The following is a 27,459-nucleotide window of genomic DNA, read 5'->3' as shown; positions in this document are numbered from 1 at the left end:
AGCAGGTGACATCAGCTTTGATGACTGACAAATGAACTTCAAGTGAAATCAGGCCAGCAGTTCCCACCCTGCTGGAGAGTTTTCTTCAAACCTGCTTGCTCTTCAGACTCTTACTGTGAAGGTGAGAGGACACACAGAGAACAAAGGCTTCAGAACACTTGTACCACCAACCAGTTGCAAACACTTCCTCTTCCTCCTGTCACCAGACCACAAGAACTCAAGGCACAGACAATTCCTCTCAGCAAAAGACCCAAGAGAAGAGGGAAAGACAAGGTCTTAGTTGACCATAGCTGTTCCACCAAGCTGGCATGCTTTCTCCAGGTTTCAGATGGCATAGGTACAAAACTGATAGTGACAGCATTGACAGGCAAAGGGAAGGCAATGGATGTCATCTGCCTGGACTTGTGTGAGGCCTTTGACATGGTCCCCCTGTAGTGGAATTCCAAGGCCACAGCCTGAACCAATGGGTGGGCTATGTGAGTGTGTGGGTGCCTGGAGCGGGGGGGGGGGGTTGGCGGGGGAAGAGTGGTCTGGAGCCACCCCTTCTGTCTCTGCAATACTTCCTGTGCAATCTGAGTCTGCGCGGGTCCCCCTTTGCCCCCGCCCTTCTCTCCGGTGGCGCGATGGTACAAATGGGGGAGGGTCACATTCCTCAGCTCATCCCTTTCTCCAAACTATTACCAGGAGGGGTGAGTTAATTCCTTTTTGATTTCTTTTCCTGTAGTGCCTATTTCTCAAATAAAAGCTCTGTCATTGCCTCCATTTGTTCTACACCTCCACCACACCTCTGTCTCTAAATTGGAGAGATATGAATTTGAAGGCTAGACTGTTGGTGAATAAGGAACTGGTTGGAAGGCTGCAGCCAGAAGGTTGTGGCCAATGGCTCTAATGTCCAGGTGGAGGCCTGTAATGAGTGGTGTCCCCAAGGGGTCCATCTGGGATCCAGTATTCTTGAACATCTTGATCAGTGACAGATGGTCAGATTGAGTGCACCCTCAGCTACTTTGCTGATGACACCAAGCTGAGTGGTGAGGTTGATACAGCAGAAGGAAGGGATGCCATTCAGAGGGACCTTGATCAAATAGGTCCTTGTGAACCTTGATCAAATTGGGTCCTTGTGAACCTAATTAGATTCAGCAAAGAACATGCAAGGACTTGCACTTGGGTTGAGCTAATCCCAGATATGTATACAAACTTTGAGAAAACTCCTTGAGAGTAGCCCTGATGAGAAGGACTTAGGGGTCCTAGCTGATGAAAAACAGAACATGAGCCAGCAGTGCACATTTGCAGCCCGGAAGGCCAATGCTATGCTGGCTTCCATCAGAATAGGGATGGCCAGCAGGGCAATGGAGGTGATTGTTCCCCTCTACTCTGCACTTGTGAGGCATCGGCTGGCGTACTGCATGCAAGTCTGGGGCCCCGAACACAGGAAAGATGTGGAGCTTTTGGGGAGGGTCCAGAGGAAGGCCACAAGGATGCTCAGAGGGCTGGAGCACTGCTTCTATGAAGATAGGCTGAGGGAGCTGGACTTGTTCAGCCTGGAAAAGAGAAGGGTTTAGAAGTATGAGGGAAATAAACTTTATACATGGGTAGATAGTGACTGGACAAGGGGGTATGGTTTTAAACTAAAGGAAGGGAGATTTAGATCCAGTATTCCAGTCAGGGGGAAGTTTTTACTGAAAGAGTGGTGAGGTGCTGTAACAGCTGCCCAGAGAAGCAGAGGATGCCCCCTCCCTGGAGATGCTTAAGGGCAGGTTGGATGGGGCCCTGGACAATCTGATCTAGTACTTGATCTCGTGTCTGGCAATCCTGCCCATGGCAGGAGGTTGGAACTTGATGGTCTTTGAGGTCCCTTCCAACCTAAGCCATTCTGATTCTATTATTCTATGATTTGGTATATCATCTTGTGCCCATGCCCATGGGCAAGTTCTGCTCCTTCCCTTCCCAAAATGGAGGCAGTGCTGCCCACTAATTTGAGAGCTCACCAGAACAGCAAAGTGTTACTTCCTAATGGATGACTGTCCCAAAGCAAAGTCCTTGTGGAGTTAATTACCTACAAAGACACTCACCACAGACAAGCAGAATCACATGTTCCTGACTGCACAGAGGAGCTTCTGCCTGGCTCCAGCCCTTCCTTGCCCCAGCCCAGCAGTGGTCCCTTCTGAGAAGTTTCTCCATTCTTCCATTTTTTTGATAAACAGAATGGAGGATGCCTTCTCAGCACTGCTCACATCCACACCACCTCCTCCAGTCAAAGGACTACTTCTGGATAAGTTTTATATAGTTTCCTTCCCTTTTAGTTGAAACAGAAGAGACCAACATTTGACCAGAGGCCCAGCCTCACAAAAGCCAGTTCTCTCAGGAAGCACAGAGTGGTCAGCAGGTAAACACAATGGAGCTGCTGAGCACAGCACCACCACACTTCAAGGTCCCAGGACCTCTCAAAGCCTGATTTAACTCCAGTGCCAACACTAAAAATCACTGCCAAACAGGCTGCAGCAGGACACAGGCAAATCACCACGTTTTTCAGAAGGATAACTTTACATTTTCACTGAAACCACCCATTGGGCACACATGTAACATAGCACGCATTTTTTGTATTTCAAGTCTACATTTGTTTGCTTTAAGAAAAAATCAAAACTCTCATGATTCCCCATGAAATGTGGTTCAATCTCCCTTTAAAACATAACTTCAACATCTATGCGGAAAAACTACGCCACAATGGGGGCCTTATGTGTTCCTTCCTATCAATGAGCAGCCACCGAAAAAACAAGTATTTTGCAGAGAAATTCCTTGCTGACCCTGGAGAGAACAAAGGATTGTCTGTGGTGGATATTTGCAGGTTGTGGCTCCAGAAACTTGCAGCCTTCCTTGACTGTCAGTGTAACATGACCTTTATGAAAAGTCAGGGTCAGGCTGGCTAAATCAACAGGAAAAAACACCCATTTTGTTCCTGATGTAACAGTTGAGACGGAGGTTTGACATCCATTTATGTCCAACCCACAGCTTTAGGTCAGAGACTAGTTCCAGCCCTGATTTCCACTCCACGTTTAACCATCACAAACACATGGCAATCTTCCCATGGTGACAATTCGCTTTCTAAGGAGGAGTCCAACATTCTCTGCGCGTTTCCATTCACCCCACTGGATACATGTGTGTATGTGGCACATGCCTCAGAAGGAGCACTGCTGCTACTTGTGCAATGTTCAGAGTACCTGGGCTCATGCTCTTGCACAGACTTTGAAGAGAGTGGACTGCAGGAGCTTTGGTCTGTATGTGAGCAGCAGCCAACTTGCTGTGTCCACTGTGATTTGATTCAGACAGGAGACAGACTCATCCTTCCAACTTTGTTCTGGCTTTAATTCTTGGCATAATTTCACGGCTTCTGTCAAGTCCCTGGAGAATTAACTTTATGGGAAGCCAATGAAGTCACCAGTTCACATTTCAGCCTGCTCTATCGATAGTCTTCTGCTGCCCTGCACCTGCAGGAGTGTACTAGCATTTTGAGGGAAGAGTCATTTGATGCAGTTCTACCTTACACAAAAATTTTGCAGGAGCTATAATGCAAAATATTGAGGCCAACAGATAAGCATAATTGCGGTACATTCAGCATTACTTAGTAGAGAGGAATTTTTGTATATTGATTTATTCCCATCCATGGTAACAGCACTTTCTGGCATCAGTGGTATACTGAGCAGTTATTTCAGCGCAGAACACAGGCAGGGCAAAGCTTTCCCAGCTGTGTCTACAGGCAGAAGAGGCTGGTTTGCTTTCTCCACCAGCTTCCTGCACCTCCCTGGCCAGGTCTGCAAGGTGATTCAGCACAGGATCAGTGAGATGGTTGTAGTGAGATGGGGCACTACCACAGACAAGGGCCAGACAGGGATAACCACTGCATGGGTGCTTAGAGTGAAAAATTCAGAAATTCTACCTGAGTTCAGGAACTACTACTGCCTGAATTTAGGAACTTCAGAAATGTGCCTCATTTTGAAGAGTGATGATAAGTCAAGCAGGATTTGCATAGACACCACGAGAGGTGAGTACAAGCTCTAAATACAGTCCTACATGATTTTTAACCACTCCAGTTGGATCCTTTTGGCATTACAGTGACAACCTTGGCATCATCACTCCCATGGTTGTCTGCAATTAACAGTCGCACGTTTGAGCCTCCTTGTGTTCAATCACATGCAGATTTTGCCTGAAACCCCACTGAGGCTGCAGATGAGACCACAGAGTAAGCTCTGAGATGTTTGATGGGATGAATTTCAGTCCTTCCTTTTTCTTCTTCCCTGATCATCAGAATTTTCTTCCTGGAATGAGTAATCTCTTTTCTGTTTGCTCTTTTTTTCTCTCACAGTACCATTAGTTCTCTCAGAAATAATAACAGTAGGTCAGAAAGCAGTGTCCTAGTGGCACATTTTTACTCCCTGACTGCCCCAGCTGTGAGTGTACCAGCACTTCCTAGTGCTGCAGCCCCCAGAAATATTTATCCTCTTCAGCTGGAAACTGAAAGTCTATCTACAAAGGAAAACCAGATGATTTGGGAGGCTGTCGTTCTCATTTGCAGTGTACAGTCAGTAAGAAAGCAGAATCTGAATCAATATCCTGCTCGAAGGACAGGATTAGCTTTAATGGAACAAGAATATAATCCAGGGAAATTCATAGTGAAGTACTTTCCCATACCAGGAAAGCTTACTTGCTGATGTCACATACTGTTGCTGGCAGAACTGGGACTCAGAAAGTGACTAATAGCCAAACTTGCCTTAACCACAAGGCATTTCTTGGCTCTTGAACATTAGAGTGAGTAGTTTGTATTTTATCTCAATTAGAAGTGAGCTGGGGGTATGGGAACATTGCACTCCACGTTTAAATTGCATTTTGAAAGCCATAGCTTCTTATCCATAAGGAGAGAAGAGGAAACCAGAAGCATATACCTGTTTGTTTGTCAAGTTAAGATAAAACAGTTGCAGAACTTCTTTCTGCTACCTTATGGTTTCATGACTTCCTTGACTTTTCCAGAATGAAAGATATTTTACTGAGAACACTCATGTTTTCACAGATCTTTACTGAAGCTTTTTAGATGCTTAATTGACAAATCCACCCTGTCACTAGTACTCCCATGCCACTGGCTCAAGTATCTCAGTATAGAGCAAAAAGAAATAGAGACAATCTTAAAGAAAACACCATAACAGGAAAGCCTAGAACAACAGATGATCAAGGAACTTCTTATTACTTTTGGTTCACTCAAGGCTAGATTAGCCTAGGAAGTACAAAGCCTTCCAATGCAGAAGCTGGATGGTCTCCATTCCAGTCCATTTTCTAAGGTATTAGTTTATCCCCAGGCAGCCCATACTTAGTTGTGACCTTAGTTTTGCAGAGCCCTTAACTTGCCTGTACCCCTGGGAGACCTCCTAGATTCTAATGATCACAGCCTGACCTTTGAGACCTCCTTGCCTTCTTCCTCAGACCCAATCAAAACTTGAAATTATTTCCCACAGTGTCATGAAAAAAAGTGAGAGGATTTCAGTTCCATCCTCTCTCTATCACTAACAGAATAACACCTTGAAATCCCAGCTTCTAAGTTCTAATAGGCTTTGGAAAAACAAGCAGAATTTCTATTAGATCAACAGCACAAGCTATAGCACATATTCATAACACTGGCCTAGCTTTTCATCACACACTGCTTTCTTCTTCCATAAAATAGCTTAAATTGATATCTGTAGCCAGTTCTCTACACCTTGTGGCATGAACCCTAAAAAAATGTGCTCACTCCAGCCAAAGCCAGAGAATAAGATATTGCTTGATAACTGAAGAGATTCTGACCTGATATACCAAGATCTTGCTACAGCCTCACTCTTCCATTTGTTATTCATATAACAAAAACAGTTCCTAGACCTAGAGACCATAAACTCTGGATACTGGCTTTCGCACGTTCTATTGCTCAGAGTGTGCCAAAGGGAGGAGCTCAGAGTAAAAGGAAGAAGACAGTTTATCCAGTTGACAGACCTGTCTGGCTCAACAAATCCACTCCAGTCCAGTAGGCCTTCACTCTAAACAGAATCAGTTTAGTTCTTTAGCGGGTCATTTCAACTCATTGGTAGCTGAGTAATTTATTTGATGTTAACAACTGGCTGTAAACTGGGAATAAAACTGGGAATAAAATCACAGAACCACTGAGGTCAGAAGGGTGCTCTGCAGACTGTCTAGTCCAAACACTCTGCTCAGTACCACATCTGGTAGGGTTTTTAATATTTCCAAGAGTAGAGTCTCCAGAGTTTCTCTGAGCAACCTATTCCGGTGTTTGACCACTACAGTAAGGGATTTTGTATTTCGAAATGGAATTTCCTGTGTTTTATTTTGTGCCCATTGATAAGTCCTCCACTAACTCCAGCCTTCCCTACTCCAGTCTAAATAACTCCAGCTCTCTCAGCCTCTTCTCATAAGCTAAATGATCCAATCTTCATGCTGCTCTTGATCCTTCATTTGGCACATTTCAGAGTGTCCATGTGCCTCCTGTACTGGGAGCCCAGCTGCATCTCACCAGAGCTGAGTGGAAAGAGGATCATCTCCCTCCACCTGCTGGCAACAATTCCTCTAATGCTGAGGATGTGCCACAAAGGCACACTGCTGGCTCCTGTTCAACTTGGCATCCACCAAGATCCTAAGGTCTTTCCTCTTCCAGCTGTCTTCCCGCTGGGGGTTCCCCATCCTGTAGTAGTGCCTGGGTTTGTTCCTCCCCTGGTTCAGGATTTGGCATTTCCTTTTGTTGAGCTGACGGAGGTTCCTGTGGGCTCATTTCTCCAGCCTGTCGAGGTCTTTCTGAATGGCAGCATGGCCCTCCAGTGAATCAACTGCTACTCCCAGCTCTGCACTGCCTGGGTTTTGTATACAGGAATTCATCTGAAAGACAGTGATTAATTTTTAAGTACTCACACAGAGAGAATTTTAAAATTTATTTTTGTTGTTTTCACCAGCGATATGTTCTTACATGATCTCACGAAGCTGTGCCTGAAGCCCAGGGATGTGCATGCACCAACTCCACCTGTGCATGAGTAACTCATAGCTCAAAGACTTGAGTTCCAACATTCATGCTGGAAAAGGGAGAATTCTACAGAGTTACAATGGCATGCATCATATCCAGTCATTCTTTCCTTCTTTATTTGTCTGGTGAACTAAAATTATAGAATTAAAACTTAGCAGCTGCAAGTGAGAGAGGCCAATATCCTCTGAGGATGAGTCATTCCTCTTGTGGTTTTTTGGGGGATGTGTTCCTGAGGAAATGAAAACATGTCAGTGTTTTTTTTTTTTTTCTCGCTTCCTTACACAACACACTGTTCGGCTGCATAGACACTGGTGCATGTCTCTGTGGCTCCTCTCTGTGTCAGGCTATGTGTGCTGCCTGATCTTCTGTACCACAGAGACAACAGACTGTGACAGAAGTGGTGTCATGTCATGCCAGCTGCTGTCTCTACTCTGTTATGTATGACCAAGGAGGATGAATATACCCAAAGGATGGACAGAGATTGAAATGGGAGTGAGGGTGAGAAAAGGAAGAGTGGCCATGTGCCGTTACAGCAAAGTGATGACAGACAAGTGAAGTCTGATTTTCAGTGGAAGAGCGCTGAAAACACCACGTATTACACAGCCTTGCAAGACCATAAGAAACCAAACTGAGGAAGTCAAGTGGTGGTTGGTTCCAGTCACTTCGTAACTCTTAACTTGTGGTGCCCTGCCTTCCAGATGGCACAGTATGCACTGAGAACCTGCAGCGGGTAGAAGTAGCAAGGTTTCACCTCCTTCAAGCCTCTTTGAGGCGAGGATGAAGAGCACAGCTAGGGGCTGGGGCCACTGTAGCTGTATGCCAAAAGGAGTGGGGCGGCACAGTGGCAAATGATGTGAATTCTTCTGGCCAGCTAAGCTGAAGAATTAAAAAAGTAGGTTTTATCTGCAGTAAGCTGACAGATCAGTACCCAGGAGTCCCAGTCCTCTGGCCTCTTAGAAGGAGCTGTTTTGCCCAAGAGATTTTCCTGCCCTCTGGTGTAGTGAGCTCTACATCAAGTCTTTACTACTGGGTTCTTGGCTTCCTGGGCTTAACATGCTGGACATTAAAGGGGCTGACATATGCTGAGCTTTTCTGATGTTCTGTGTTTTTAAATGCTTTTGAGACTTCTGCTCAAAAATGCTCTGCTTTGATTTCCATTTAATTTCCTTAAAATTGTCACTGGAGCTGCTGATATCTCTGACATGTGTCAAACATATCCTTTTCTCTGCTCTTTCTCCCCTACTACGCAGTACATACAGAGATATATAAAAGAAAAAGGGTTCAGCTCAGTACTTCACTATCCTCCTCCACATTTCTTTGAGCACTCATTCCAATTTTTTTAATTTAAAAAAAAAATCACATAACATAGTGCATCTATTTGAACATATAATTGTTACATGTAGAGTTTCCCCAGAGAATTATATGATCTCAACCTGTCTTCCTTAGGCAGCATATAATCATGCAACCTACTTGTTCTTTGCTGCTCTTTTTTCTTTTTTCCCCAATACTTGTTTTAAGTCTTCCATCTCGTCTAGACATTTTTGACATACATCGCCTGATCTTCAGCAGCTGCAGCAGCCTCAATAGGTGTATAAACAGGTCCAGTACCTCAACAGCACACAAGTCCTAATTCCAGTGTGCCAGCACTGGGCAGAGACCACAGTTAATCCTAGCCCTTCCAGCCACATCTTTTGCCTCAACAGGGGGCTTTTTTTTTTTTTTTTTAATAATGAGACTCTCTCTTAATGGGAAAACTGCCACAGTGACCAAAATTGGCTGTGATTCATGATCACTGGCTCTGGATGCTACAGTAATTGCTGTTAATAGGTAGAAGTTTTCCACTGCAGTAGGACTGAATAGGAAAAATAGGGCTGCCACCTTTTTTTCCTACTTTTTTTTTTTAAGGGGAAAAAAAATGGTATTTCCATCCAAAACCTCTTTGTAAATGGAAAGATGGCTGTGATATTTCTCAGAAACTGTGGCTTGCCTGCCTTGCCTTTCCATTGCCTTTCCATTGCCTCTCTTACCATCCTGCATCCTCCATTATTACAGCACAGCTGGAGCTCTGTAAACCACAGCCTGCCTAGTATGGGAAGAGCTGAAACAATACAGCATCATGTTGGCTGACCAAGCACTCTCCCCAAATTCCCACTGAGTGCTGCAGCAGTATTTCAAACTCCCATAAGAGGCCCGGACAGCATGCTACTAGGGGAACAGCTCCATTTTCTGTCAGCAAAAAGCCTTCTTCCCAACCCCAGCCTGAATGATACCAGTCCTTCAGCTAACAGAGACTGAGGTTAAGTACTGCCTGAGTCTGGAGGGAATCTCCTTTCCCAGTTTGTGCACATCTTATACCGTGGCAGAGAAAGGAGAATGAAAAACTGTTTGCAGGCATGTATTTAAAAAGCATAAACAAGATTACCTTGGTGTAAGTTCACATCTCCTCAGCTCCAGCTTTTTGCCAACTATCTAGCAAATACATTCCCAGGCAGGAATGTTTGCTGAGACAATATATCACATTTTTTAGACTTTTGTACAAAGTAGCATTGAAATATGTAGCAGTGAGTATTTACCTCTCCAACCTGAACATCAAAACTGCCCTCATCCACTTGAAGATTAGAAACATACCAGGGTGCTGATGTGTCCAAAAGGCAAAACTTCAGATCCAAGCAACATATTTGGAGATTGTGCGTACACACCCTGAATGCCCCAAGTACAAACACCTTGCACAGCAACTGCAAGGTCCTGGTGCACTCCAGAAAGGAGGAAATAGCTGCAAACTGTGTTTTATTAAATCCGGAGTTCTTCACAGACAATACACTTCACTCCCACCTTTGACCACACTCCTCTGCTGCCTTCACAGAGCTGTGCCCGAGCTGGCAGAAAGCAGGGGATTGCTCTTTTCTGGTCTTTGGGATGTGGTCAGTGCAGCCCAAGGCCATTGAGTGAGTCAGACCTACCCTGTTTTCCCTTATCTCGCCAGCCACTGATACCTGCAGTCAATCCATTTACAAATTCACACAGCCTCTGACATCAATAATAATAATAATACTAGAAAAAAAATATTGTATATATGCTTTTGTTTCTCCTTTTTTTAAAAAAATTGTTATTATTTTATTATTTTGGAGCCTTTAAGGATTGCACTTAACAGGTCCTTTCAGCAACTGCAACGTGTTTTGAAAAAACAATAATCCCTTGATCCAAGACTTGTCAAAGAAAATCAACATTATATTGCAGCAGAGTAATGTAACCTTGATACAAATTGCATTTGCAGCCCTTGTGAAGAAGCATTGCTTCTCCATGACAATCCATGAGAAACTGAAGTAGCTAGAGATCAGCAGGCTGTACATCTATGTCTGTCACAGCACTTCTCTCTGAAGCCCAATGCAGCGTACATCAGACAGTCCTGGGTGCCAGGAGACCTGGCTGCTTGACTCTGACACTGACTCATTTGTCGACTGATAAGTCATTGGAAATGACTCATTTTATCCCCCTGCAGATGCTGTGAGGGTTACCCTGACAGTAGAGAAGCTTCCTATGATCCATGGCTGGAACTGGCAACAAATACTGTATCAGTACTCCCAATGAGCCCAGCTCTTCTCTTACCATTTTATGGAGCTAAGCAGGGACTATTCTGCAATGCAAGCTGATGGAAACTTATCAAAGCAGAACCCCAAAACTTCAGTGGCTCAAAGCAACACACGGGTGAGGCAAGTGAGAATCCAGACCAGATGAACAAAGGAAAAAAAAAAACAGTATGGTTTATCACCATCTGCTTCATATCCAGTGCTATCCATAACCAGCAACTACCGCTACCAGCTCACTGACAGTGGCCAAGGCTATGCCATGATGCCTGGGCAGTAGGGCCCTGAGCCGCTACTATACCATTTGAAAGTGCTCTATTTTCCCAACAGTGTTCTCTGTTACTGCCTTAACTGGCAGCTCTAATCTGCCAGATCATTAATGAGAAACTAACGAAGAGTGTCAGGATAATAGAGAAGCAGTAATGAAGATTAATTTCACCCCAGAGAGGATAACAGGCCTTTTTGGAGACATAGTGCACCACAACAGCATTTGGAGGGTCAAAAATAGGGCAATAAATGTTAATTAATAGCAAACTTCTATTTTGCTCTTAATTATGAGTGGTACCCAGGGAGTTCAAATAAGCCTCTCATTCCATTCTAGCTACTGCTTTCCCAAGCCAGGACCTGTAAGCCATACAAAAATACGATGACACGTGTGAGCACAGGTCTCTCAAAGGCGAACCAACAGAGCCAGAGAGACTAGGACTGTCTAGGCTTTATTCCCTGGTAGCAACTACAAGTCTTCTTTTCTGAAGATGAGTTGGTTGAGCTTCTGTATGCACCTGGAATGAGGCAAGACCTTCATGAGTGACTCCTGCACCTTGGGCCAGACCAGGTTCCTCTCTCTGTAACAAGCTCCTGGCATCTTCTGGCAGCCCCTGGAGTTAGTTCTCCCACGGTACAAATCCCCACTGCATCACTTCTTGACAAAGGATGCTGTGGGTGGTAGAAATGTATGTAAGGCTGCTACATGCACAGAAGTTATTTACTAGCCCAGAGAGTTCCTGAAGGCTGAAGCAGCATGGCAAGACCATGCAACACCACAGAGCCATGTTATTTGGGAATGTGACCGAGTTCCCAAGCCTTCTGCTCACTTCCCCTGTAGCTTTATGTCACTTCAGCCCCTTCACCTCAATTCCTTGTCCACCACATGAAGGCACTTTGGTGGCTGAGATTGTAGGATCCCACATAATGCTACCATCTCTGGTGCTCATGTGTCCATGTTGCCTCATGCAACTGCCTTCAAGACATAACTGTGGCAACGGTCTTTACACACATTTAATGAGGATGATGCCACCCTTCCTTTATCTACTCTATGTAAATCCAAAAAAAAAGGCAGAAAATACCCCTAGGCCATCTCTACACTGGAGAAGAAAACACCAAGTTTTGCTGCTCTATGTGATCCATAAAGCAGTGAGCAGTTAGGATTCCAGTCTTGCCTGGATGGAGTCCAAATGGAAGCAAATCCTCAGCAGGCAGGACAGTCCTTCCAGCTCCAGTACCATAGAGGGGAAACATACTGGGTCTAAAGAAAATCAATGACTTTGCATATGCTGTATTCAGAGAGTGTCTGGCAGAGAAATTGCCCTACTTACCACAAAAGCAGCAACAGTGCCACTGACACAGCAGGGGACAGACCGACTCCAGGCCTTGTTTCAGATCTTGTTTTCTAATTGGAGCAGGCTGTGCTGCCAGCAAGAAAACGGGATTCTTTACAAGAGCAGAGGTACATATCTCCCACTACATTTTCAAAGGTGAGACAACAGCTCCATGGCAGTGTTTAACTCTTGCCCAGTTGACATCCACAGCAAAAGTCCATGCTCTCTCCCCAGGAAAGATAGGCAAGGGGGAATTCAGTCAGCTGCAAAGATGGGTAGTGGCTGCTGCAGTCAAGGACACAACTGCATGTTCTGCAAAGAAGTTCTTGGGTTGAGCACTTTCAATATGCAGCTTATCTTTCAAGTAATGCCAGGCAACCTTTCCAAGGATAAACAAGTTACTTTGCTTATCAGTGGAGCAAAGGGAAGCCATCCTAATTCTGTCTGAACTTTTGCACAGGACTAATTGCCTGCTGAGCATTTTAAGGGGCAGCAGTGTCATTTCTCTTACATTTATGTGTCCTTTCAAAATAGTGTTGGCAAAGACTCTGAATCAGATGCCACCTCTTCCAACATGCACTCTCCAGTGAAGAGAACATCAGCTGGACCTGGTTCAGGCCAAAGTTATAGGTGCCCAACCTTTTGGCTTGGCTGGGCCACACTGAGTGAAGACGAATTGCTTGGGCCACATATAAAAAAAATAGTTAATGCAGGAAAGGTGTGGGCCACATATAAAATAAATAGTTAACGTACATAAGTAACAAAATTATATATATATATATATTTTAGTTATTAAAACATTAAAAGACAAGGGCAACGGAAACATAAAGGTATCAGACTGGACATGCATGGTCTAGAGGTATTCTGTCCTTCTGCAAGAGTATGCTGCCCAGACACCCACTGGAAATGCTGCTCCCTCAGCTTCTGAATAAATTGCCTTGGGCATTCTGCTAAGCTGAGCATTTAAAGGAAAGGTGTACCCACCTCTCATAGACAGCAGAAGGACACTAGGCACTTAATTCTGGTAAGCTCATTTGAAAATGCTGCATTTCAGAAGGAATTCCCTCACAGTTCAGGAAGAAAGAGTTACTGACATGCTACTTCACATGGACTGTCAACAAATCCATGGGTCCAGATGTGATCTACCTGAGGCTACTGAGGGAGCTGCCAGAAGTTATTGCCAAGCTGCTCTCCATCATTTAGCAGCAGTCATGGCCAACCAGGGAGGTCCCAGACCACGAGAGACTTGACAATGTTCCACCCACCTACAAGAAGGGTCAGAAGGAGAATCCAGAGAACTACAGGCCTGTCAGCCTGACTTTGGTGTAAGGAAAGTCACAGAGCAGATCATCTTGAGTGCAATCACTCAGCGTGTGCAGGACAACCAGGAGCTCAGGCCAAGCCAACATGGGTTCATGAAAGGCAGGTCCTGCTTGACCACCTGATCTCCTTCTACAACCAGGTGATCCACCTGGTGTATCTGGAAAGGGCTGTGGATGTGATCTACCTAGACTTCAGCAAAGCCTTTAACCATTTTCCACAGTATTGTCCTAGAGAAGCTGGCAGCCCATGGCTTGCAGAGGTGGACTCTTCATTGGGTGAAATACTGGCTGGAGGGCTGGGACCAGAGAGTGGTGGTGAACAAAGCTAAACCCAGCTGGTTACTGGTTGCAAGTGGTGTTCCCCAGGGGTTGGTATTGGTGCCTGTCCTGTTCAATATCTTTACTGATGATCTGGATGAGGGGATTGAGTACATCTTCAGCAAGTTTGCAGACACCAGTCTGGGTGAAGTGTACATCTGCTTGATGTTCGGAAGGCCCTCCAGGGAGATCTGGACTGGCTGGATCAATAGGTTGTACCTCAAGTACTGTGTTCAGTTTTGGGCTGTCTTACTACAAGAAAGGCTTCAAGGCCCTGGAGCATGTCCAGAGAAGGGCAACAAAGTTGGTGAGGGATGTGGAGTAGAAGCCTCATGAGGAGCAGCTGGGGGAACTGGGATTGTTCAGTCTGGAGAAGAGGAGGCTCAGGGGAGACCTTATCACTCTCTAAAACTCCCTGAAGGGAGGTTGTGGTGAGGTGGGCAGTCGGCCTCTTCTCCCATTAGCTGGCAATAAGACAAGAGGGAATAGCCTGCAGTTGTGCCAGGGGAGATTCAGGACATTAGGAAATGCTTCTTCCCCAAGAGAGTGGTCAGGCACTGTATCAGGCTGCCTAGGGAGGTGATGGAGTCACCATGCCTGGAGGTGTTCAAGGGATGTTTAGAAGTTGTACTGAGGGACATGGTTTAGTGGGAAATATTGGTGATGTGTGCACAGTTGGACTGCATGATCTCAGAGGTCTTTTCCAATCTTGGTGATTCTATGATTCTAGGCTGAGACCAATGGGATGAAGCTCAACCAAGTGTGTGGTCCTGCACTTTGTCCATAACAACCCCAGGCAATGCTACAGGCTTGAGGCAGAGTGGCTGTAAAGATGCATGGAGGAAAAGGACCTGGGGGTGGTAGTCAACAATCATCTGAACATGAGCCAGCAGTGTGCCTAGATGGCCAAGAAAGTCAATGGTATCCTGAGTTATATCAGAAATAGTGTAGCCAGAAGGAGCAGGGAGGTGATCATCCCCTGTACTCAGCACTGTTGAGGCTGCACCTCAAGTGCCATGTCCACTTTTGGACCCCTCACTACAAGAAAGACAATGAGGCCCTGGAGCGTATTCAGAGAAGAACAACAAAGCTGGTGAAGAATTGGAGCACAAGTCCTATGAAGAGAGGCAGAGGGAATGGGGATTGTTTAATCTGGAGAAGAGGAAGCTCAGGGGAGACTCCATACTCTCTATAGATCACTCTCTATAATTCCCTAAAGGGAGGCTGTAGCAAGGTGGAGGTCAGTCGAAGAGACTAGCAGGTAACTAGCAATACGACAGCAGAGAATGGCCTCAAGTTGTGCCAGGGGAGGTTCAGGTTGGATATCTGGAAGAATTTCTTCTCAGAAATAGTGTTGAGTTATTGGAACAGGCTGCCCAGGGAAGTGGTGGAGTCACATCCCTGGAGGTCTTCATGAACCATGTAGATGTGGCAGTGAGGGACATGGTTTAGCAGGCATGGTGGTGATAGGTTGGTGGTTGCACAAGATGATCATAGTGGTCTTTTCCAACCTTAATGATTGTATGGTTCTATTATTTCAGTGTTCAAAGTTCTACTCTAATTAGCCAAGTAATTGCCTGTCATGACTGTGCTCTTAAGCAACTGGCAGTAGAGCTAACTTACACTGATTCACCTTCTGACTCAGTCATTTATTTGCACAGTTTCCAGCACTGGGAGTTGAAATAATGACACGTATTCCATATGTTCACAAGATAATTCATAAACTATGAAGAATATATGACTTCATGACCATCTATGTCAGGCTTTCCTAGCTTCATGACCAAATAAAAGCAATCAGATCTATTGTCAATTCTAGGTGTCCTTAAATAAGCTTGGGAAAATATTAATACAGGCAGATTCTCTTTTTCCCCATTTTTAAGACAAATTCCAGCACTGAGAGAGCTCTGAAGGCTGTCATAATTAAAGACAAAGCCATTCCTCTTCTACAGAATTAGTCCCTCCTGCCTGATTTTGGCTGGTGTCTCCTCACTTTGCAGGAGCAGCCATTTAGGGGGCTGGAAAACCCTCGTGGCACTGTGATTCTTTTCTAGCTTTGTCTTCCACATTATGTATGCCCAACAGCTGGTGGCAGCTGAAATATGGTGACTGCTGCCCAGCACACAGCACCACAGTGCTCTCATCAGGGTCAGTGCAAGCCACTTCCAGCTGCAGCAAGAGCCTCTGAGCCTTTCACATTTATTCCCTCTTGTATTGTCCAAACTCCATTCCGGTGGCCTCATCACCCACAGCCCATGGAGGTTCCCTTTCCTTCAGCATTTTCATCCTCCAAGTGGGATGCCTGACTAAATTAAAAAGCAGCCTGATGCTGCAGTGCTGTAGGAGTACAGGAGCTTCTTACAGCTTCATCCAGCCCGTGCCCTGAGGTCCATTCCTTAACATCAGCTCCCTGCCATTTTGAAAGGGAGTGCAGCATGGCTACCAGTCTGATGTGGAAGTCAGGCTCAGCTCAGTGAGGCTTGGCCTGGGCCACCCCACAAACAAATGTTTTTAAGATATGTAACTGAACAGAATATGCAACAATTAGTGAAGTAAGAAGATAAGTATTAATCTGATTTAAAACTACCCAACCTGAACAGAATTAAAAATAAACAAAACTCAGATATAATCCTAATGAACAATTACTTACTAACAATTCTTAACAGATCCTTAAAATAGAAAGAATCATGCTGAAATAAAATCAAAGATTATTAACAACAAAAATGTCTTTCAAGAAAAAACATCAAATAGGGCCTAGTAAGGATTCATTCACGATGTGCACTGATGGTGATCTCTCCCGTCTGTTGACTTGCACTATGCATTAGTATTTCTTTTTCCATGTTATGTAGGTTGATCTGAATGTAATGCCTTCTATCTATTTCCATGGAAATGACAACAGATGCAAAGAGAACAATAACACTATTTAGTAGAGCAAATTTTCAGCTACAAAACACTATTTTTCAACAAAGTCATCACCATTAGCTGTGTATTTTCACCAGCAATGACAAGAGTCTATGTGCCATGCTCATGCATACCAGAGGATGTGACCCGTGGCTTCACAGCTGGTATGATGGCATTGTTATTAGGAAAACGATGCCCATGCAGTCTATCTTTCATTGGCCCAAACAAACGATAGTCAGAAATTGCCAAATCTGGACTATACAGTGAGTGTAATAGGATTGGTAATGTGCTCCATGGTCTTCAAACTACTATGGGGCCTGGTGTTATCATGTTGCAAAAGAAATATTGTCATCTTCTCTGTCCTGACTCTGGATGTTCAAACCTTCAGCTTAGTCAGCATTGCAATGTAGCAGTTAGGACTGATGATTTGTTCAGGTTCCAGAAAATTCAGAAAGATCACCTCTTTACTCACTGAGAGCTGCATCTTTAACTTTGTCTTCAAGGAGGAATTCACATATGCCACTCCATGAACTGCTGTTCTGACTCCAGCCCATAATGGTGATACTGTGTCTTGCCACTGGTAAAGATGTGATCCAGCAAACTGTCACTTTCAGCCTTGCATTGGTTCAATAGGTCTGACAAATGTGCATGTGGTGTTCTTTCTGTTCCAGTGTGAACATCTGTGGGATCCATCTGGTGCAAACTTTGCAATACTGCAACATTGCCACCATCATTTCCAACACACTGAAGTCAGCATTTCTTTCCTTAGAGTTCCCTGGTCATAATCTGCCACATTGCTTGGATGAGCAGATCAAAACACTCTTCATTTTGTGGTGACAGCAGTGCACAGACATCCAGAACATGGCTTGTCTTTCACGTCACCATTACCACTGTTGAAATGCACCACTCAACACCTCACGGTGCTCATGTCCACTGTTTGGTCTTCAAAAACATTCAGCAAATGTCAATGAATGTCAGTAAGTGCCTTCTTTTTTTTTTTTTTCTCCAAGGAGGAAATTCAATTCCAGCCTTCATCTTCATGTGCACTTCCATGTCAGATTTACCATCTGCTGCAATCCAACACATGGTGACAAAATGTAATGGGATATTGGCAGGGAGGTTCAGTCTCTACTGCCATACCACCAACATCTGTTTTGATGTTGTAGACCAACATCATAGGACAGGAGGAAATACTTTTGGAGCAGGTCTTGTAAGCGTTTACCAGCTTCAAAGTCATCCTTACACTGTAAGCACATGGCACCTCATGGTCAGGTCTTGGCTGATGTCCTCTGTAGGCATAAAGCCTCAGTTTAGTACAAATCCAATTTTAAATGGAATACCAGGCTCTTAAAAAAAATAACCACCATAAAGGTACCAGACTGCATAATGGATATTAGCCATGCTCCTAAGTGTCTTCCTGAATGAAGGCCATGGCCTATTGATTACAGATGATGTATTAACAACATAATTTTCTCAGAAATGATGATAAAGTCTGCATCTAGGCCAAGGTTATCCACAGGTACAGCAATGCAGATTGACATGGGAGTTACAAGCACGCTGTTGGACAGTCACACTGACAGCACGTGGCTCCCAGCAGCCCACGCTAACAGCCCCCACTCCCCTGAGCTGCAACACACACCTTCACATGCTACATGAGTCCAGCACAGTGGGTTCATCAACACCTTCTCCTGCCAGAGGCAATTCTGAGTGGCAAAAACTGCTGCTAATTGTACACAGACTGCCATTCATGAAAGTGTGCTGTGCGGAGATTTATAGCTGTGCCTGTGCAGGTCTCTAAATGAGAGGTAATTAATAGAAATTAATTAGCAAGTGTTAATTGAGTAAAATCAATTAGAAAATGCTATACTAACAGCTGTACGGTAGGAGTGCAAAGGACAGCTCTGCACGGTTGTTAGGCTGAGCAGCCAACACAAGAAACAGCTAGCAAGCATGGGACATGGCACTTTTCTCTGTGCTGTTTTGCTGCGTGATGCTGCAACCCTGGGAAGTGGTAACAGAATGTGTAAATCTCATGTCATTTTTTCCTGAGCAACATGAGATCCACCTAAGAGTGGATTCTGAAGGTCTGAGATTCTTCATTTCCCGAGGTGCAATCCTATGCCTATAGCACCTTGCAATTAGCCAGAGGGGCTTAGAAGATGAAATCTCATGGGTCTGGACCAGCGCTCCTGGTTCTAGGAACGGAAGTTTTCTTGGTGGTAGTGCCATCCTCTTGCATGAGCCTACAAAACTGGAGCCTGTAGCACAAATAAGTAAAATATTAGTGCCATATTGTGCTGCAAATGCTGCAGAAGCAGAACAACCACAGACTGTCACTTCAGCATTGCATTGGCAAGAGTTGTTTTTATTTACATCTGCTGTTTTCATCACTGCATGACGAAACAGAAAGGAGGAGATGTTCCAGAACAGTATCTAGGTCAGGGCCATATTTTTTGTCTCCTACCCAGGGGACAGTGATCTTTGGCAGCTTCCACAAGGGCTGAGTTCCCCTCAAAATTAATCCAGGCCAAAGCCCATGCCCTTCTCGGAACCAACCAGCTTCAACATTCACATCCCACAGGCTGCCCTGAATCAAAGCTGGTTCGTACACAGCAGTGACATTCAGGCAACTCAGAAGTTAATGATGCAGGAGAACAGCTGGGTGTGACTGATACGAAAGGGGAGAATGTGCTTCTAGCTTTTCAATCACAGTTAATCATTAAAACATTTCATGGTCACAGGTGCTGGCTTCCTTACAAGCTCCCCTTATCAGCCATAATTATTTCCTGATCTGCTTTCACCTAAGTACCTGGCAAATTTATGCACAACACCCTTGAATCACCTGACTGCATTTATTGCCCTGTAATCCAGGTCAAATGGGCCTCTGCTATGTCAGCTGCAACGTTTACAGCATGTTATTTCTCCCAGCTCATGCCTAAATGTAAGAGCTGTTCTGCCCACTGCCTTCCCTTTATACTACTCCTCTTCCCGTGACAAAGCAAAACAGAGCAGTAAGCTAAATATCTCAGAACATCTACCTTATCTCCTCCACCAAAACACAACTCCTGCATAAAGCCCACAAGAGTTCTGCTTCCAACCCAATTCTACTTCACTCTACATTTTCAATCATTTTAATTCTACAGATATTGTCTAGACAACTGAATTAATGCATTTCTATTTACACTCCTTTCCTTTCCTTTTTTTTTTTGTTGTTGTTGTTGTTGTTTTTTTGTTTTCTGACAAAGACTAGCTCACGTCCATAGAGGAGTGGGATCTAAATCCAGTGATAGACTGAAATACATTACAGTATGTTATTAAGCATGTCAGAGCCAGCAGAGGTGGGACTCAGCTTTCTGCTGGGTACAGTCTGGAGTTAGCAACTTAACTCTTTTACTGAATAAAAATGGATAGAATAACCCGGCCCAGCATGGTAGGTTTGAACACATGAAGTCAAATCCTGAAGCCCTGTGTAAGTGGAGCCAGTGGAAATTTCCAAGATCAGGACAGGGCCTGCACTTTGATAAGTATTATCAATGTACATAAATAAAAGTAAGAACTGGAGATCCAGTTCCCATTGCAGCTCTGCTTAACAGGCAGAAATTCAACTGTTCTCAGTGAAGCAGAAGCTGTCCCATCTACAGGTACATGAACCTACATGTGTACATATACCTGTGTTGTACAGCACCTACCTGAGCTACCAACAAGATCTTCCTATTACAACATAGGCAAAGGGGACAGAGGTCTCCATCCAGGGAGAGGAAGAGTTGAGAAATGGAAGCATGGCTTTTCATGATCAAGTTCATCTTCTTGATGAGACAGTAACATCTACAAAAAGGAACAAATAAGTATCGAAGGGGGATTTTGTTTTCACTGCTTAAGATCATGAAAATACTGTTTTAGGGAAATTCAAAACCATGTAGTAAGCAGGGGATGTACATGGAATAACCCCAAGGCCAGATTACATTGCTGTTGCTTAATCTTGGCGTCTGATACATGGTTGACTCTGCTTGCAGGCAATTGCAAGGTCATTGTGAAACACTAGTTATCAACAATTCAAAACAATGCTTCCTCTTTCTTTCTAGCATAGTATTCACCTAAAACAGCCACTAATTCAGAGAGCTCTCAAATATGAACGAGAATTTGAAAATGCCCTGCTCTGCTTGTCTTCTCCTGCTCACTGCAGTCAAGTCTCTTCCAAGGCAGACCAGGGCACTGCAGGGACACTGGGCATGCTCTGAGAGCCGAGACAGGACACCAGCAGAGTCTAAGATAGGAGCTCAGAGAAATGTCTACCCTCACGTCCAGTTCTCTACCGTGTGAGCACACCTTGCTGCTCAAACAGTTATCTATCATTCTGCCTGTAGCCACTGCATATAGTGCTTTCAAAATACCGGCTCAATGCTCAGAACGAAGGCATGCAGGATCACTGGCAGTCCTACAGAAACTCTAGGGGAAAAGATGGTAAACTTTGCCACTGTGGAAGAAGTCTGCAATGCATCTATGCCATATTCCCTGTGGGGGGGGGGGGGGGGGGGGGTGGTCTCATCACTCTCTCTTGAAAAGCACAGGCAATAAACAGGGAAGAACAGACGTGGTGATTTTGCATACTGCACAGCCTCTGTCTCCACGTAGGTGGATGCCACAGCTCAGAAAAGCGACAGCAGGGGGAGGTGACAGAGGTCTGCAGAGACACAAATAGTGGCAAGTCGTTTGAAGTGTTCAAGACAACTGCATCCTGGGCTGCATCAACAGAGGGGTGGCAGCAGGGCAACGGAGGGGACTGTCCCCATCTGCTCTGTCCTTGTGAGGCCCCATCTGGAGTACTGCGTCCAGGCCTGGGGTCCCCAGCACAGGAAGGACAAGGAGCTGTTGGAGTGGGTCCAGAGGAGGCCACGAAGATGCTCAGACCGCTGGAGTACCTCCCCTGTGAAGAAAGGTTAAGGGAGTAGGACTTGTTTAGCTTAGATAAGAGAATGCTCTGGGGAGACCTCATTACAGCCCTCCAGAACTTGAAGGGGAGCTCATAAGCAGGAGGGAAAGCAACTTTTTACACAGGCTAATAGTGACAGGACAGGGGGAATGGCTTTAAACTAAAAGAGGGAAAATTTAGGATAGATGTTAGGAAAAAATTCTTTACTCAGAGGGTGTTAAGGCCCTGACACAGGCTGCCCAGAGAAACTGTGGGTGCCCTATACCTGGAGGTGTTCAGGACCAGTCTGGATGGGGCTCTGGGCAGCCTGAACTAGTGGCTGGCAACCCTGCCCAGAGCAGGGCTGTTGGAACTAGATGGTCTTCAAAGTCCCTTCCAAATTAAGCCATTCTATGATTCTATCGCACAAGTAGAACCACTGCACTTAAAGGATCCACTAAAAATTACCACAGAGCTGATGACAGACTTCGGGTGGATATGCCAGGGTTATGGCAGGGGAAGGATCACACTACCTAGAGTTTCTCTCTCAGGCTTCCCTCAGACACTGCAAACTGGGTGAAGATGGGCCTTTGGCATTAGCCAGCACAAATCTCACTACCAGGGCATACAACGATTGCTTATACTGCAGAACAATCTGTCTTCTGCCCAGAACTATACCCAGGCACATAGCTTTTAGAAACTGCCTTTTTGCTTTCTTGCAACTTTCCATTTCAGATTTTCACACTGTTGCTTTCTTTCAGCTTTTTTTACCATTATATATACACCTAGATTTTGAATGACAGTGAAATATGCGGCAATGACAGCCTTACAGCCTGCTGTCAACTGTCTGTCCACAAATACTTGCACCCTGTCACTGTTGCCTGTGTGTCCTGAGCCTTAACTAAGGAGGCCTCTTTCAGAGCTCATTCCTCATCGTGCGTTCAGTCCTCTGCTGAGACAGCCAACAGCGGTGGCAATAATGGAAATCACTCACTGTGGCGTAATATCCCATCCCCAGGGCATTCATGTCCCACTGCTGCAAACCCACCAGCTTGGGGGAATCACCGTGGAGCAGAACCAGGCTTGTCTGCCTGTATACAACACGTCTCACGCTTTCATTATGACATCCCTGAAGCTGAACTACAAGATGCCTACCATAATCAGCAGCCACAAGAATTATTAGCACCATTCTTTTTATTTTTAATGCTGTTTGAAAGACCTTAATCAAATCTGATGATGGGCAAGGTAGTCACTGATGGAATTACGCAAGAGGAAGGAGTGCATCACCTGTGCTGTGGCTGTGCCTTGCATCAGTGCTCCTATAAGTCTCCTATCAGAGTAACTTGAGCAACCTCTCAGTGGTCATCTTGGCACTAGCAGATCATGTAGGGCAAGCTACAGCCATAATATTTTGAGCTGTGCCATTCCTTTTTTCAAGCTCACTCACCTGCTAACTGACACCATGGTGGATGGCGTTAAACTTCCCCCATGGGTCCAAAAAGAATGCTATTTCCTTTGTTTTTATTGGATTTCTGTGCCAAGAAATTCCTGAAGATGGAATTAAGACTCTGGCATATACCTGTTTCTTCTTGCTCAGGCCTTGCTTTGCTGTTGCTAGGGCATCATCCCAGTCCTGGTTCACTGCAGGCATAGGTGGAAGTTGCTGGCTTCTGTCAGCTTAATAGCAGTGCACATAAGTTCTCTGTCAAGCTGCATCTTGCCCATCCGCTCAGCCTTGTTTAAACACAGGGAGGGAGGCAGGGGATTGTTTCTTGCCTTCTGAGAAATGTTTCATGAACCTGGAATTTTTTTGAGGTCTTTTTCTGAGGTTGGCTTCTCGGTAAGTCTTCTTTCCTGAAATCCCAGTGAAGCACACATAACGTTCCAAGAAATCGCACCTCAGGCTTTGGGGTAGAAGCGTGGGATAAGTGCAGGTTTGATTAACAACAAGTAAGTACTTTGCATGGTTCCCCTTACAAAAAAAAAAAAAAAAGATAGAAATAGCTTCCTGTGGGACATACATACCCACCAAAAAGCCCCAGCTTCCAACAAACAAAACAAAACAAAAGAGAAAAGACTTCTGAGTTTCTTTCTGATCTGAACATGGCCCTCAGACAAGGCCGGTGATTGAAGTACACCCAGGGTGTCTCACAGACCAATGCAAATCACTGCCCCAAGATGCCTCCCAGCTACTCCTCTCTTCTGAGGACACACCCCCAAGCCTGCTGTGCTCTGCAGGTGGGTCCACTTGCTCCCTGCCATTAGCATGAAAACATGCCACCAGTCATACCCATTCTCCAAGGCACAGTCAAGCTGTCAGCCCCAGTGACAGCTCTGCTTCACGACGGCTCTTGAAGTGAGCAGCTCATGAGGCACCTGGGAGCAGTCAAACTCTTTTACAAGACTGAAGGATCCATCGCTTTAACTCCACTTTCTGGGGTCTGTATTTCCCACGTCCCCATATCTATCTCTGTCTTGCTGCAAACAAACAAACAACCAGCACCTTTACTGGTTATTTAGCCATAAATAACAGCTGAAGTGCAAAGCCCTCTGCCTCTAGCTCCCAGACCACGAAACTGGAAGGCAAAAAGAGGGAAACAAACAGCATTAATATGATTTATCTTTTGCATGCTGGCTCCACCCTCTCTCTCAAGGCTGTGCATTTCAATAATGAGAAACAGGGCACTTCCACTTCCCACGCACAAACCCCCTTTTATTTCCTACACAGTAAGGAGTTAAGACATGAGATTTGTTCAAGTGCTTCCCATCAGAGCTACCTCTGGCTTTGACTTTGATAATTCAGCCCAACTGATCTTTCTCTGGCAGTGCCAGTAGCATCAGTAACCAGAGCGATGGAAGGGCTTTACAGCTTGAATGGCCTTTGGGACAGCTGGTGGAAGTGCCTGAAGCTCTCAGTTCTGCATCCTCAAGTTCCTAAGCCATAGTGTATTCATGAATGTCATTATCTTTTATTGTCAGCTTTGAAACAGGAGCAAAATAATGAAAGTGAGATTCTCAAGCAGCTGCATTACATCAGTTACTAGAGGAAACTGAATTGTGTGATTGGGAAATGGTGGCAGCTGCCCAATTTTTCTGTCATCCCAATATCCTGATGCCATCAACTCATATGTTGTTGTTTAAGTTTTTCATCTCGGGCTGAGTTTTTCCATTCCATGTCTCCTAGGCCAGGTGTGACAGGAGTGAGTGCTGTTGCCTACCAGCAGAAAATGAATGTAGGAGACACGGGAGGATCGAGAGGTGATCAGCCAGAAAAAATATTAGCCTAGTCTCTGTGCATTCCAGAAAGCTGCACACTACCCACTTTAACCTCTGTCACCATGCCCCAATTTCAGCTAAACTCATATTCTGCTAAGCCTTTCTGAAGTTACCTTCAAAGCATCTGTGGTCACCCAGGTAACATAACAATGACTGAAACTTTAAATGGAGTCATGCTGATAGGCCCCCTTAAGATCCTCATCAAAAGCTACTGAGAAAGCATTGATTTAGATTTACCAGCAGGAAAATTTTGTTATTAGAATCACAGAATCTCCAAGGTTGGAAAAGACCCACAGGATCATCCAGTCCAACCATTCGCCCTTCACCAATGGTTCTCACTAAACCATGTCCCTCAACACAACATTCAAAACATTCTTTGAACACCTCCAGGGTCGGTGACTCCACCACCTCTCTGGGCAGCCCATTCCAGTGCCTGACCACCCTTTCAGAGAAGTAGTATTTCCTAACGTCCAGCCTGAATCTTCCCTGGCGCAGCTTGAAGCCATTCCCTCTAGTCCTATCACTGTCACACGAGAGAAGAGGCTGACCCCCAGCTCACTGCAACCTCCCTTCAGGTAGTTATAGAGAGCAATAAGGTCTCCCCTGGGCCTCCTCCAGACTGAACAATCCCAGCTCCTTCAGCCATTCCTCATAAGGCTGTGCTCCAGACCCCTCACCAGCTTTGTTGCCCTCCTCTGGACACGCTCCAGGGCCTCGATGTCTTTCTTACAGTGAGGGGCCCAAAACTGGACACAGTACTCGAGGTGCGGCCTCACCAGTGCTGAGTACAGGGGGACAATTACTTCCCTGTTCCTGCTGGCAGCACTGTTTCTGATACAAGCCAGGATGCCACTGGCCTTCTTGGCCACCTGGGTACACCTCTGGCTGACTCCTGCTGCTAGTTGTGAAGCTGTTGCCTTCTTTCTTCCTGGTAGCAATACTTCTATGCATTGGAGCTCAAACTCTACCAGCATTCAAGCTTTTCCTCTTCACCTCTTTCAAGACAGTTTGGTCCTGTAAATGCTTTCAGACTCCTCCAGCTTCTAGAGAGCTCTTATTTTTGGGACCCTTTGGAGGCAGCTCTGGACTATGCTCAACTAACAATGCTGGCTATATTAGTAGTTATATTTTTGTTATGCAGCTGTCAGAGATGCTTTTGTAGAGGTTTCGCTTTTTAAGAATGTAGGACTTAATGAGTATCCAAACAACTGACTGATTTTAAACTTTCAGAACTACTGGTGGTGGTGGCTGTAGTTGAAGATAACTTGAAGCCAATACAAAATGGTGGCACTGAGGCTCCTATGGATAAGTACAATTTCATGACCAGACCACCAGAGAATTACTTTAAACACACTGCAGCTGATGCCAGCAATTAGCTGGGCACATGCTCGTAACTCATGCAAATACTGAGGGATTCAAGTTTCATAGACATCCATGTACACAAACAGAAGCAAGCAGCAAACTTTGGCTGAATACCCAAACGCCCTTCAGAGTGAAAAATAGGAAAGAAGGTTGTTCATTCCATTCTTTCATACTGATGGAGACCTAGGTCCAGAGCAGGAACTGAGAGTGTACTCCCTGCTATTTTGTTTTGACATAAATGTAATTTGTATTTCACGTTTTGGAGCTCAGATTCCTGAGCAGAGGCAGACAGTAAAACTACATTGTGTTTCAAGCCCTGATGTTGGGAATGACATGCCAACCAGCTTTCTCATTATAAAAGCAGTAGGACTAAGTTTTCAGGAAGAAGACAGATTTGTCTTCCCTTGTACTTGAGGACTTTCCCAACCACCATACAACCACAGAGTAAACATATGTAACCAGGGTGAATGAGGGTGAAGAGTGACTCAGGCTTTCTGAGGCAGCATCAAGTGCAAACAAGACCTTTGACATGAGTTGCTGACTGCCTCAAAGTGAAACATCACTGACAGCTGCACAGTGCATCACAGGGCAGTCATCGCTTTCACATCAGAGATGATTCTTCCTGATGATCAGATCTATGAAAGCAGCACCTGCCACAGAAGGGCTCTGTAGCCATTCCTCTCAACACACCAGGATCTTTTTCCATGTGCGGTCACACCATGTGTACAGTTGCCTCTGGGAGTTGTTGGAAACTGTTGCATATCTTCAACTGGAATTTGAAGGACCGGCCTCCAAGATACCAAGTTCATATGAATAGCAAGAAAAATAGTGACCAAAGAGAGCAGAAAATCTCTGTTAGTGCCCCTGTTATGGCAAAGGCTGATGAAATGAGCTCTCTCTAGGCCCTGGAGAGCTCCCAGAAGGACATGTTAGAAAGCAGACCTGACTCCTGCTGCTAGTTGTGAAGCTGTTGCCTTCTTTCTTCCTGGTAGCAATACTTCTATGCATTGGAACTCAAACTCTACCAGCATTCAAGCTTTTCCTCTTCACCTCTTTCAAGATAGTTTGGTCCTGTAAATGCTTTCAGACTCCTCCAGCTTCTAGAGAGCTCTTATTTTTGGGACCCTTTGGAGGCAGCTCTGGAGTATGC

The 27,459-nt window shown here is 45.1% G+C and overlaps 1 long non-coding RNA gene across 5 annotated transcripts in view; it reads right to left on the bottom strand.

The window, feature by feature from the left end:
* Positions 1–5,045: 5,045 nt before the first annotated feature.
* The window catches only part of LOC107054342, a 144,652-nt gene continuing 122,238 nt past the window's right edge, over positions 5,046–27,459 (bottom strand). For all 5 annotated transcript variants that reach the window (XR_006931366.1, XR_006931367.1, XR_006931365.1 and 2 more), the window contains 4 exons: positions 23,251–23,525; positions 20,452–20,587; positions 12,222–19,020; positions 5,046–6,900 (listed from right to left, as the gene is read on the bottom strand). This is a non-coding gene — a long non-coding RNA (uncharacterized LOC107054342). The remainder of the gene's footprint in view (positions 6,901–12,221; positions 19,021–20,451; positions 20,588–23,250; positions 23,526–27,459) is intronic.

This window comes from Gallus gallus, chromosome 12 (assembly GCF_016699485.2).
Source record: "Gallus gallus isolate bGalGal1 chromosome 12, bGalGal1.mat.broiler.GRCg7b, whole genome shotgun sequence".
Taxonomy (NCBI): domain Eukaryota; kingdom Metazoa; phylum Chordata; class Aves; order Galliformes; family Phasianidae; genus Gallus; species Gallus gallus.
This window is presented reverse-complemented; position numbering and strand designations above follow the sequence as displayed.